Genomic DNA, 13537 nt, shown 5'->3' with positions numbered 1-13537 from the left:
CTCCACCACTACATACCGCCATGGCTCTCCACCACCACTAACGCAACAACCCCCCTCCACCGCTGCCTCTACCACTTCCACCACCACCATCACCATCACTTTCAAACACCTCCACCGTCGTCGTCACCACTGTAAATGTTGTCATCAATGCCCTACAACACTGCCACCACAATAGTCTTTACCAACATTATCCACCACCCTCCACCGCCATCGTCATCGTCACCACTACCTACCGCCACAACCACCTCCCTCCACTGCTGCCACCACTCAACATTACCACTGCAACCTCTACAACCAGCACCATCCCCCATCACCAACGTACACTTCCATTGTTGGAGCCACCTCGGCGGCCACTGCCATCTTTACCACCCACTAACATCATCCTCATTTTTATAATTTCTATCATTATTCAATATTTCACAAAACATAGGTTTATATTAATTCAAACAAAATGATAAGTTATATAATGTATGACCAAATGTTATAGTGTTAAGTTTTTATCATTTATAATACTATTAAGTCTTATATTATCAAACATTATACTAAAAAGCTCTTACTCATTGGTTGTTTTCCTTAATTGGGGAGCAATCTGGCTATCACTATATGCAAGTAATATCAAACACAACTCAATAGTGTTGGGTTTCAATTTCCTTAGACACCCCCACATTTTGAGATATACGGTTTTCTATTTTCCCAAAACTTATAAGAGGCTATGTCAGAATTTTGTCAAGAATTTTACTAAATAATATCACTACAATGAAAACTGCCATATACCAACGGCAGAAAACTGTTGGTAAAGGGTTTAAAACCGTGGGTATAACCTAAAAACCTTTACCGACTGACAATTCATTTCGTGGTTTTTATTTCGCTATACCCACGGATAAATTTCCGTCGGTATATCCTATAGTGACAGTTATGAATCCGTAGGTAAAACACTTTCATATATACCTACAACTTCTCTTCCGTCGGTATAGGTATTGGTAGTACAAAAAAAATGTTCTTTAGCAGTGGTTTCTGGCCGCTGCAATTGCATAAGTTTTCAAAAACGACATTCAAGTATGGTAATTTACAACATCAAAATAAAGTTAACAATTAAACCAAACATAAAAGTATCTTAACATCAGATAACACTTCTTTTTTTTTGAAAGTAACATCAGATAACACTTAATACTACTTTATTAAATAAAACAAGATAACAAAGCTTACATAAAGTAACTCAAAAGATAGGGTCATTTTCTTTTTTCCCTATAGCATGAATAACAACTTGATTTTAACAAACAAGTTGGTAACTAATTAAAGAAAACACTTGTAGACGATTTCAATCTGAATCCAATTCCGTTGCCATTTGGAAATTCCTAAGCCAAGCTGTATCAAAGGCAACTGAACAAAGAATGATAAAGAAAACAGAGAATGATAAACATAATACATAAACTATTATACTTACACCATATAAACTTATCTTGGTAAAGGTAACCAACTTGCAATTGATGCATTGATAATAACACGACCATTGCTTCGGTGAAGGTAAGGAAGAGCCACAATCATTGAATAAACAATCCCCAAAAAATTAATATCGTGAGAATGAAATTTTTAAAAACCATATTATCTAATTGATAGACAAAAAACATGAAGATTGTAATGTAAGAATTTCAAGATTATAGTAGCAGGAACAAACAGCATGGGAGATAATAAAATGCATAACCTGTCATATCATTTATGGCACTTTGGGCATCCTGCATAATGAATGCATAAAGACATGTCATTTTACTAATTCAACACATAATCAACATAACATAATGATACAACTGTCAGCAAAAATGAGAGAGGTTTTGAATTTTACTACGGAAGTAGGTGCAATCTCATGGATACAAAATCCCAGAACTATTTGAGAGGTTATGGATCTCTCTTGAGCAAGTGACACAATGGCCTAATATACCTATGGCCTCTATAACACCTTCTAACAGCTCAATAACCAACCACAGTAACCAGTCTGTAACCAACTTTGAACTATTCTTACTACTAGAATCTCTAATCTACTACTTCTTATTCTCAAGTTACTATTCCTAAAAGACCTCCAATCAGGTTCTGCCATCTGGCTTTCTTTTCTTTAGTTTTTTTTTTACCCTAGCTAGCAACCATATCTGATGGGTAAGTACCCAACCAGTTTTCCTCCCCTCTGAAGTCTCAATCACGTGTTGTAGCAGAACCGCCTCCATCCTCTCCGGGAAAAATGGGTAAGTACCAACCCACTTTCCCTTCCGCCACTCTACCTCTAGAAAATCCGTCCTTTTCCCCGATTTTGTGCTAGGCCAGCGGTATGATTGTGATAGATTTCACCCGCTCCAGCTGTGGTTACGTTTGGCGGTTCACAAAATCTACTCTTCGCGATCTTTAGCCCCTTTCCATGGCTTCTCCGACGTCAGCCATCACTTCCCACCGTCAACAATACTTGGGTAAGTCTTTGTAATCAGTGAAATGTGAACCTACTGTAGCTTTGCAATTGATTTACGTTTTGTTCTAATTTTGTCCTTTGTTTGAATTTTTTATGTGATATTTTTTACTAGATGTGCCTTTGGTACTTGGTTTGGGCTGTATTTTCAGTTCCTTGATTTTTTATGCATCTGTCACTCCAATCTGATTTGAAGTTGGGTTAGGTTTGTAGCTGGAGAGTTATAGTGGGTATGGGTTTAGAGAACCTTCTCCTTTGCATGTTTCTTCAAATCCATTTGCCTATAAATGTTCACACAACCCTCACTTCACCACAATTCACATCCCCTTCCAGTTGCATCTGTTATTTCTGAGTTTTTTGAGATGGTTGTTGCTATTAATTCTATCAGAAATCTCATTCCTGAAAGAGATTTATGGAGAGTCATATGCAATTGGCTAGGTTTGGGCCACTACTAAATAATATTACTTCTTGAAATTTCATACTTATTTAGATGTTTTCATTGTATCTGTAAGCTGTATTCACTTTTTTGTATGTTTTTGTGAGGTATGAAGAAGACTTACTTGGGGTAAAAAAGAAAAGGGATAAAAATTAAAGCCCAGTTTGGATTGGATGCCTTAAGTTATGTTGCCACTAAAATAAATAGTTTGTTCTTTGTCATTGATAGAAGTATATTAGTCTCTTTATTTGTACATACACAATAATCACTTTGTAATACTATTTCTTTTATGTGACAAACTATGCATATAATTTCCAATTATCCATTATTATACATGAGTTCATTAGGTGAAAACCGGTTCTCATTATATAATGTATACATGATAAAAGTGTTGCATTAGTTTTATTCAATTCCTCTGCTGAGAAGATACTGTGTGAAATAGTAGGTGGATAAAGGGCCTTCTTGCATTACTCTGGTCACGAAATCTACTATGGAAGGTGGCAAGGTGAATAATGACCACTTGGTTTCTTGATTGCTATGTATGTGAGATATGGAGAAGGCTTTCTCTAAAATTTCTATTGTTCTATCTGCATAAGCTGGGTTGGAACTGGTCTAATTTGTTCTGGTGGGAGATAGGGTAGAGCATTGTAAGATTTTTTATCTTTGCTAGGAGTTAGCTAGCATGTATGTTTAGTTTACCTTTCTCTTTGTATCCTTTCTATTTCTTTGTATTGAGATTGAAATGCCCTTTTACTTCTATCTAATGAATTTGTCTTATAAAAAAAAATACATGATAAAATGGTGAAACTTACTTCTTTATATAGCCATATGAAACTGTATGAGTAAATGTCTATTTATGCTCCATTTTATCCAACACTAATCGCATTACGAATATATCTTATATTTCATATTGCAGGCATTGCAAGGAGCACTACTCAGCAGTACATACACTGTACTTGACAATGCACAAACTGGATTGATTGCAACATATTTCTTCTATAAAGTAAGATTGCTAACCCTTTTAATATTAATTCATCGTTCATTGAGTGTTGACAATATTGCACAATCAATTCAATTTTTTTTGTAAACCTTAGCATACCGGGAATGGGGGATAATGTTGCTTAGTTTTGAATTTTAGAACTGATTAGTGTCGAGCTTGAGTACCAATTATCAAATATTGCCACCAATAGTCATGGTTGGCTCAAGTACTTGCTTTTCAGATTCTGGTCACACAAAATATGATTTCAATTTTGATGGTAAGAAGCTCACTTTTCATTATAGATTATAGATATTGCCTAAAGTTATGATCGGTGCATTGCCTAAAGGATATGTGAATCTAATATGTAATATGAACATGTAGCAAAAGAAGGGTACTGCTACCACCAGATTTTCCTTGAACCATTGAGTTGTTTAGTTTTGTTTACAAATTCAAATTGTTGTTATTTTCTAGACTTTATAAATATGTCATTCACTTGGTGTTTCTTCAAGATCTCCATCTTTGGAATAATGATGGATAGATTTAAGTTTAACCATATTGAAATTACACTATCTACAAGTCCCAAATGCCAAGTTCCCATTTGCACTGTTTTCCACTGTCCACCATACACTTAAGACCAAGTTCTCATTTACATTATATTGCACTATTATGGTGCGAGTTCCCCCCCCCCCCCCAGCCCTTTCAGATTGGATCGGGCTTTTCGGACCCTAAATGGTCCAGTCTACGAAATTTCATTGCTAAAGACCACCGACCTGTTGAAGAAATGGATATCCCAAATTTGTCTTAGGTTTATTTGAAATATTCGCTAAGGTTTCAAAATCTATCTACCTCATTTTTAATAAATACCTAGGTGGTTGATTTCTATTTCGAATGGCATCCCCAAATCTGCCTTTGATTGGCTTTGGGTTTGAGTTCTGTACCTCATCTTTCTCTTCATTGATTTTCTCCTAATTTCTCCATATTCATCTGATGGTGGAGAATTTTGGGCAGTTAACTCCATTAGGAGTCTGTTCTTCATTTTTCTGTTGATTTGCTGAAAAATTGTTCATTTGAGCTTTTGGTATTATTTATTTATGCAATTCGTTATTTGTTGGTTCAGGGCCAAAAAATTGAAGATTGAAGCAATCATTCGGAAATCAATGATCAGGAAGTACCGGGGTGAAATTGCTTAGGGAAAGGTCTATAAAATTATCTATTTTGTCTTGGTGACCAATGGTGGAGTGGGGTTGGCCAACCTCACATGAATTCAAGATACTCTTCAATGACAGGACAAGGATAGTCCCTGATGAATCTGCTCCTATTTTTTGTGTACCTAAATCTTTTATTGTGGTGATGATAACATAGTGTGAAAGTGAATAATAAAAAGGCGTGAAGGTGGTTCTATAACTGTGGGGGGATTAACACATTTGCTACATAGAAATTTTTTTAGAGCCAAACACTTCATATTGCACAATCTTGGAGCTATTCTTGGTTCCAAGACAAATGATATAATTCTTTCTATGGTCTAAGATCTCATAGTAGTCTTTACATGCATGGTCATATGGCTTCAAGAGATGCAGTCATATGGCTTAAGCCAGTATCTCATCTTATTTTATCATGCTATTAAGTGATCTTGAAATGGTTATAGAAATTTTAGTTTAGATCTCTCAAATCTAATAGTCAATGTTCACAGCAAATTGATGGTAATTGATGACCGTTTAGCTTTTACTAGATCATCTAATGTAAATAATCAGAGTTTGCTTGGATTAAGAGACTTTGATGTACACTTAATATCTTATTTGTGTCACTATAGTCTGCTATTTCTAAAAGAATATGTAATTATGATATAAATTTAATCTGATTGTCGCAGTCTACCCGCCACATGTACCTTGGGTGATTAGAGCATCACAAATTTGAATTAAAAAGATATTATGCTACTTTTTTATGAGTGTTTAGTTTCTTTCTTTAATATATTTTTCTCCATTTGATGGATTTTGTTTTCCTCTTCTTTTTATACATCTTATTTTATTAACAAGGTTTTATTTTATAAGAAAAACACTGAAAATTTTGCATTTGCATTGCTTTATAATAAAGAGAGGTTATGCAATGCGGTACCTTAATAGTAAGATAAGATTTAAGATACTGAAGTTATTTCAAAAAAAAATACTGAAGTTCAAACTTTTAATTGAATTTAAGACATTACTAATTTCTTTTAATGTTAATTGACCAATTTCATTTTTACCAAGGGCTTTGAGTGCAAACACAAGGTTTTGATGTCATTGATATCCTTTTATGATAATGAGGTAAATTTGGTTATGTCATTCTTATGCTATAAGTGTCTTAGAAATTTGTTTATGTCTTTAGTTTATTTGACTCCACTAAAGTGAGTGTACTCTCAATGATTAGTTCCTATGAGCATGAATCATGTCTCTGCACCACATTAATTACATTAAAAGATTGAGTCTTATGATGTTACAAAATCTTTCCTTTCTTTTATGCGTATTAATTAGTCTCTTCCTACCGTTCGAGGTTTTTTATTTTTTTTCTTTTGGTCAAAGTCTCATTGTCATTAAAAGGAGCTCAAGGGCACTCGAGCCAAACCGGCCCATGCCTCCAAGAAAGCAAAACTGCCCATTGTTGAACACTCCTGAAGATTAAAAATTAATTGTATCCATTTCATTACTTTGATGGCCTTTTTGTTTTTTGGCCTAATGTAAATTCTGCAATCTCTATCCAAAAACAATCTCCTACCGGTCATACCTAATTGGCCCAATAACTTTTATTTCATATATTATATTTATTTGTGACTTTACTTGCCATGTACATCCAATATTGTGCATAATATCATTCATATAGAGGGTGTAGCTATTACAAATTTGAAAACTGTCCATATAATCTCCACACGGAAGGTGACATGTATAAACATCGATAGAAAATATCAAAATAATTACAATCAGTAACTACATCATTGCAGTATTCCAGATATATCAATATTCATCTAAACTCAATCATAATAATTAGTAGTTAATTCAAACGAAAATTCCCCGTGCATCGCACGGGTAAACGGGCTAAATACTAGTCTATTTGGTAAGGAAGTAGAAAGAACAGTATTCACCTGGAGGTCACCAAGGTGCAAAAAATTCATCCCCTAAGATTGGCACAAACAACAAGGTCAGTATCTTCCATTGTTATTCTATCTTTCCACCCTCCTACTTCGTTGATAGCAGCAATTCTCCAAATCCTGTTGTGCCTGCATTCATGTTCGGAAAAAACAACTTTCTTAATCATCATGATTGGAAACTATTTATGTATGGTTACTTCCAAAATAACCTATACATAAATCCTGCTCATATAATACTATTATGCACTTTTTTTGTTTGTATACACCTTAATTCCTAGCAATCTTTTTATACTAGATGAAACTGATATTGCCTAGTTATCTAATATAACTAAGTTAGGAAGAGTATAAGGAAAATGAATTACCGTTGAATCCAAAGAAAGCATGAGTGGCTGACCCAGCACCACAAAAGCTAGCTGTTGTAGTTGGAGTGCCCAAAGTCTTATAAATTCCACATTAGAATCTCATACTTCAAATGCTCACTCAAGTCCCATACCTTGCAATTATGTCCTAACAGATTCCACAATTAAAAGAACAAACAAAAGAAAACTAGATATAATTTCAACTAACTTGACAACCCAAACGAGTTTCTTCCATTAACAATAAAATGTAAGCATGACTCCTGCTTAATCAATACCACAAGCTTATTTTCCCAATCTGTGTCAAATAGATTACTTAAAATTGGACCAGCCTTGACAAAAACTGAGAAAGCTCTTTGAAAAAATCTGCAATGTTAATACAGAATAAATGACCACAACAAATAATATAACAATCTACAAACTTAAATAGTAGACGGAAAAGCTAGTGAACTGCAATCTTAGATTTGAAGAAAGATATTATAAATTTGTTTATGCATGGTTGCACTTAGACCACATTATTTGACTGACTCAATACATTACCAATTTCTCTAGCAAATCAACCTTCCATAGAGAAAGATTAATTATACGAACCAAATCTAATATGGATCTGTGTTCTGAAATCGGAGTAAAGTTCTAACAAGTGTGCTCAACATGCAAAACTAGGACTTCCAACTTAACAGGTTCATTGTTGAAATTATTATAACATGCAGAAAGAGACTAACTGGTATCAGAGATCAATGGAACAGAAGGAAAAAATCTGACATATGTTTAACCAAGACAATCTGTCATAAAAAGTGCAGCATGAGAGCATGTATTCCATAAGCAGTGACATCAAACTTTCAAAGACTCTCCTACTTTCACCATATCTTCCAATGCCATAGAGATATGTGTCTCTGTCAAGCCTTCCAATTTAATGCCTTTCCAACCCAATCTTAGATACTAGAAAGACAAGTCAGTAAAATACTTAAGTCAATCTCCTGCTTGCGTATAAAATAAAAGCAAACCAGTACTGCTCTGCATCTTCAGACTGGAAAAGGATTATACAACCTCATGAATTCAAATAAAAAACTTCAATACAAGTCATATTTTTCACTTAAATAAAAATGAACTTGCGTACCATTGCATTCCCCATTGATGAAACATTTGTCAGTAGAATATACTTGGTTTCTCCAAACAGATCCATTGCTTCTTTATAGTTTTTTTTCATCCAATGCTAGCCCATTCTGGCAATAAAGAGTACATCAATGAAGAATTTAATGGATAAAGAATAAAAACTAAAACCTCAATTAATCTACCTGAAAGCAAGAAGAAATTTATAGACATTTACCTCTCTGAGTCTACTTCTTTAACAAATCTCAACCTGATATGGATTCAACTGTCTCAAATCTAAAGTATGACCTATTTTCTTGAATCAATGTTCTCTGTGACCAAATATTTAAAGTTGTTAAGATAAAAATGCAAATTACAGACAGTGAAATCAAAGAGTATAAAACAAACGTAAAGTTAGAAACAACCAATTCGCAAAACCCAACCTTCTTCACCACAAAACCCTACTCTGACCAGTAGTCTTTGACCCAAATCAACCACCGTTCGAGAGTCAGCCAACAACCCCTATCATGATTCAGACCACCAAGCCAGCAACCATCGCATCCCTCTTCAGCCACAATCGACCTCGCTTCCAGAAGCGCTGACAGTCCAGACCAAACCCAACCTCGCACTACCGCATTCGATTCCCCTATGTCTTGAATTGCACCAGGAGCCACCGCACGACCCAAAACAGCACCTCGTCTCAAATCTCGGCCCAGAGGATCTTCCTCCTTGCAACTCTCCTTCTCTCTCTCTCGACCCACACCATCACTTCATTTTGAGGGGATCTAGCGCAACAGAGCTCGCAAGTGGAGCCCTTGTAAGGGTTGGGCAGAATGTAGGACCATTTTGGAGAAGAGAAGCAGATTTTGTATTCGGAAGAAGCAGGATTGAGGAAAGTTCATAAGATGAGACTAAACCCTAGAATTGGAAGGATGAAGGGAAAGAAAGAATTTGAGAAAGAAAGAAGAGCAAGTTGGAGGGTAATAAAATTTGAGGCAAATGTATTGCGGGAACGCGAAAAAGTAACATTTTTTATATGTCTATACCTATAATTTCACTTTTTGTCACTAAAACAATTAGTGACCATAATAAGTACCGTCGCTATAAACTACTTATACCCACACTTTATAATATATCTGTCAGTATATGATATTTATACCCACGGTTTTTGTTTCTGTCACTAAAAGCATCCGTAGGTATATGACAGTTTTGTTGTAATATAAGAATTTACCCCACAAATTTTTATATAAACATGCAGCCATCACCATATTACTAAGACCAAGGAGTAACCAATCAGAAAACAAAAACACACAAGTTGTAATTGATGCAACACTTCTCAACTTAATTCATTAATTAATCAAACATTTAGTGTAAGCCAAGAAAATCATTATCTAATAAAAGAGACTCTGCCAACTAGCTGAAAAATCATGTTATACTCACGACCTATCCTATCTCATGCATAGCCTTCATATGTCCCTTGGGCAAAAGCATTTACTCAAAAATAAAGGAACCAAGGAAGCCCTTTAGACAAAAGTTTCAGCCCATGTAATCATAATCTCACAAGTTCTCACATTCAATATTTTAAATCTATATTCTTTATTACTTCTATATAGGCATGTTTTGTATTTCAATTCACATACATATATTCAAATATGCCAACATTCTTTTCTTTAATCACTTCATGCACACCCACCAATTCATATTCCATAATAATATAAAACACACACGGCAAAACAGAGGAAAAAGAAGGCCATAAGTTCCATGCAGATTATGGATCATACTCTCTATATAACAGAGATTGAAATTTATAAACATGAATACATGATAGTAAATTAATAAACCATACCATGTAGGAGCATATTCTCCAACTCTATCAGATTTAAGATTTTTTTTTAAATCAGTTAAAAAAGACATTAAATTTGATTTAAATATGCCACCATAAATGTATAGCACCAGATTTTAACAAGTATTAAACCACGCTACCAAAGCAAACAGAAGGCACCAAAAGTAATACTCAGAGCAAGAACAACACTATTCAAAGATTTTATCTTTGTTTTCAAAACATTGAATACACTAAAATTGTATTTGTAATATTGTTAGAGTTCTCATAATAAAAGAGTTTTAGTTCATTTTCTTTCTCTCATTACTCAATACTGGCATCTAACGAAAAGAAAATACATATCAGGCTTCATTAACATAAACTCAATTGCTTAATATGTTCTCAAGTTTTTGAAAGACAGCTTTTCTCTCTAAGATTGATAGAAAAGATTATTGACATGAAATTAAATATACATTTACAAAACAAACATTGAGATCGAGACAATGAATATAATCAAAGAGGAGATGCTGTTATTTATCAAACACCATATATTACAATAAGAATCAAACGGTAATCAATAATAAATAAATAAGAGAAAGGGTTTAAATAAGTCTGGGTTGAAGCGCGCTAAGCGCTGTCCTTAGAGAGAAAACGCCCCCATTGCACATGGTAGAATGAGAACTTAAATGCGTTCCTCTCCCAAGATATGTCAACCTGCCGGATCATTCGTGTGCAGAACTGATGAACAAGTTTGTGCTATTTAGAGAAATTGTGAAAAAAGAAGAAGAGAAAACATTTTAAGATATGTAGGGAAAATCATTTTGCTACTGTATCTCTGCCAAGATGCTGAACGTGCACCAAGTAAATAGGCAACATGAAGTCTGCCACACCAAAATAGGAGTTTGTTTTGACTCATTTGAAGTAAGCCTCATGGGCTAAAAAATAGGAAAATAAGGGCCTGTTTGATAAGTGTTTTTAAAAACAGTTTTCTATTTTATAAAATAAAAAACAAAAAAACTTGTTTGGTTAAATTGTTTTCTCAAAATTAATTTGAAAACAGTTTTCTATTTTTCTGTTTTTAAAACAATAAAATGAGAACAGAAAAAAATTGTTTTTGTTTTCTGGTTTTGAATTTCTATTTTGGAAATAGAAAAAACACGGAGAACAGACTGTTTTTTATATCTCTCATTAATGGCACGTTCGTAATTATCAGCAATTAGAAAAATAGGGTTTCTACTCAAAATAACGCTCTTATTTTCTCTCAGCCGTGTTGACGCCTCATTCTGCACATCGCTTCGATTCGGTTCTTCTCGTCTGGGTTGCGGCTTGAACTCCGATCGTTCTTTCTTTGCTCAAGGTAATCCTCATCTTCTTTTGCTTCTCTTGCCACAATCACCCGCTCCTCTACTTCTCTTGTTGATTCGATGAATTTATTATGCCTCTTCTCATCGTCTTCTTTTGATTCTGGGAACGCAAAGCTCTTTCTGTATTTTGTGTATCTCTTACTTTTGGTTGTGCTTTATCTAGTTAAGGCAGTGTCTTAGGTGGGTTTACTACTCTACTGGCATCTGCTGGTGATTATTTGGTCTATTGAGTGTTTTGATATGTGGTTAGATTTATGAAAAAGTTTTAGTATGAGAACATGGTAAATAGACAAAAAGCATGAGGTTTTTAAATGTCAGATTCATCTCTGTCCTTGTCGTTTAACAGTTATAAGAACTCAGGATAATGTTCCAAACATGCAGTTCAATACCATGGTGTGACCTTCACAATTAGAAGCTAGCTAATTAATTTGCCAATCAATTACTTGCACGTTGATGATATCTAGATTAGTGACCAACCATATCATTATCATCTAAGTGGTATCTATCTAAATTACATGTAGCATTTGTCATGGTTTGAACTCTATAGGGTGCTACTTTGCCAAAAGGTGGCTTATATGTCATGGATCGACCAAATCTTTATTTGAAGGTGAAAACAACTAAATAATTGAAAACAGAACTTGTTGTTCATTGATACAAAACTGAGTCCAACAGAGATTGTGAAAGGGAAACGGTATTTGCATTATTGAAATAAGAGGGAGACCTACTAGTTCCCAGAGCCAAGCTCATACAATGAGCTATTTCTCTCCATTCACAAAACAGAAAATGATTATCCAACAATACCTCTCTCTCCACTAACCAACACCTACATGGACTCAAGTTCCCCCTCTCTTGGTAACTAACACTTCCATTCTGCAAGTTCTCTCACTGACAGCTCACCCTTCTTTCTCCTAGTATACACCCTCCAAACTTTAGTTATTCTGTGAGTAGCTTCTAGATACAAAATTTGATTCAGAAAAAAATTAAGCTGATCCAACATAGCATAGTTCAACACTTTGCCAAAGCTGATCCAGAATTGTGAATTAACTTGGAAAAGTGGTGGCAGCCTCTAATCAATTATAAGACAATCATATCAGTTCAACACTTTGAGAAAACTAATATCACAGCACATGCCATCATCAGAATAGTCTGGATCGACCAAATCTTTTCCATGTATCTATTTAAATTTCATTTAGCATTTAAATTACAAATCTGTATTATGGATTGAAGTGAAGGGAAGGAATGTCAATTTCTCTTTGTATGTGTGGCAATTGAACCTTATCTAACTCTTTCAATTTCTCTTGGCTATGGTGTGCATTGAATCTAAATCTGCCCCCTCTAACACTGTAGTTCTCTAGTTTTTCCTAGTTGTTTGATGCAGGTTTCTAGGCTTAGTTGCATAGCCATAAATCTGGTTTACTTACAAAAAATTCTGTTTTGGTGGCAGACTTTAATTACAGTTGATAGTATATATTCTTGGTGGCTTAGGAGTATTAGTTGGGTGGGATATTAGTTGATCCAACATGGTGCTTTGTTTTCCCTGTGCTGTAGCCACATTTTGTTTTTCCTATGTTATTTGCTTGTTTTAATTTTTGTAAACTCTTTCTATTCTGATTTTTTTCTGATCACAATATTATGGACTCATCCCTCTTCAGACCATGCTTTGTTAAGAACTTGTGAGTTACTTATAGTCTACTTACTTCAATGTTTATTTATGATAGATGGATTCTAATGTTGAAAAAAATGAGTTCAAGATTTGGTCTGCCTCAATTGTCAAATGTTTTATAGACATTATGGTTGATGAAGTCACAAAAGGAAATATGTCAAATGGTGTATTTCACTCTAAAATATGGAATTCCATGACTTCCAAATTGAATTCCATGACAAGTCGTTCATTTAGTGTTAAACAAGTAAAACAAAAGATGAATAG

The 13537-nt window shown here is 34.5% G+C and overlaps 2 long non-coding RNA genes across 4 annotated transcripts; one reads left to right on the top strand and one right to left on the bottom strand.

The window, feature by feature from the left end:
* Positions 1 to 1158: 1158 nt before the first annotated feature.
* On the bottom strand, positions 1159 to 9413 carry LOC130722749 (uncharacterized). 3 transcript variants are annotated; one of them, XR_009014091.1, is made up of 6 exons: positions 8871 to 9413; positions 8666 to 8759; positions 7345 to 8561; positions 6977 to 7111; positions 1445 to 1733; positions 1159 to 1365 (listed from the first exon to the last, which is right to left on the bottom strand). It is a non-coding gene; the product is annotated as an uncharacterized LOC130722749 (long non-coding RNA). The 3 variants fall into 3 exon arrangements; XR_009014090.1 differs by having other exon boundaries at positions 1159 to 1733; positions 7345 to 8277; positions 8456 to 8561; XR_009014089.1 differs by having other exon boundaries at positions 1159 to 1733.
* Positions 1859 to 5392, top strand: LOC130722748 (uncharacterized). Its single transcript, XR_009014088.1, has 3 exons — positions 1859 to 2453; positions 3802 to 3888; positions 4982 to 5392. It is a non-coding gene; the product is annotated as an uncharacterized LOC130722748 (long non-coding RNA).
* Positions 9414 to 13537: the final 4124 nt, after the last annotated feature.

The sequence above is a fragment of the Lotus japonicus genome, chromosome 6 (genome assembly GCF_012489685.1).
Source record: "Lotus japonicus ecotype B-129 chromosome 6, LjGifu_v1.2".
Classification (NCBI taxonomy): Eukaryota; Viridiplantae; Streptophyta; class Magnoliopsida; order Fabales; family Fabaceae; genus Lotus; species Lotus japonicus.
The sequence above is the reverse complement of the archived record's forward strand: the minus strand, read 5'-3'. Positions and strand labels throughout refer to the sequence as shown.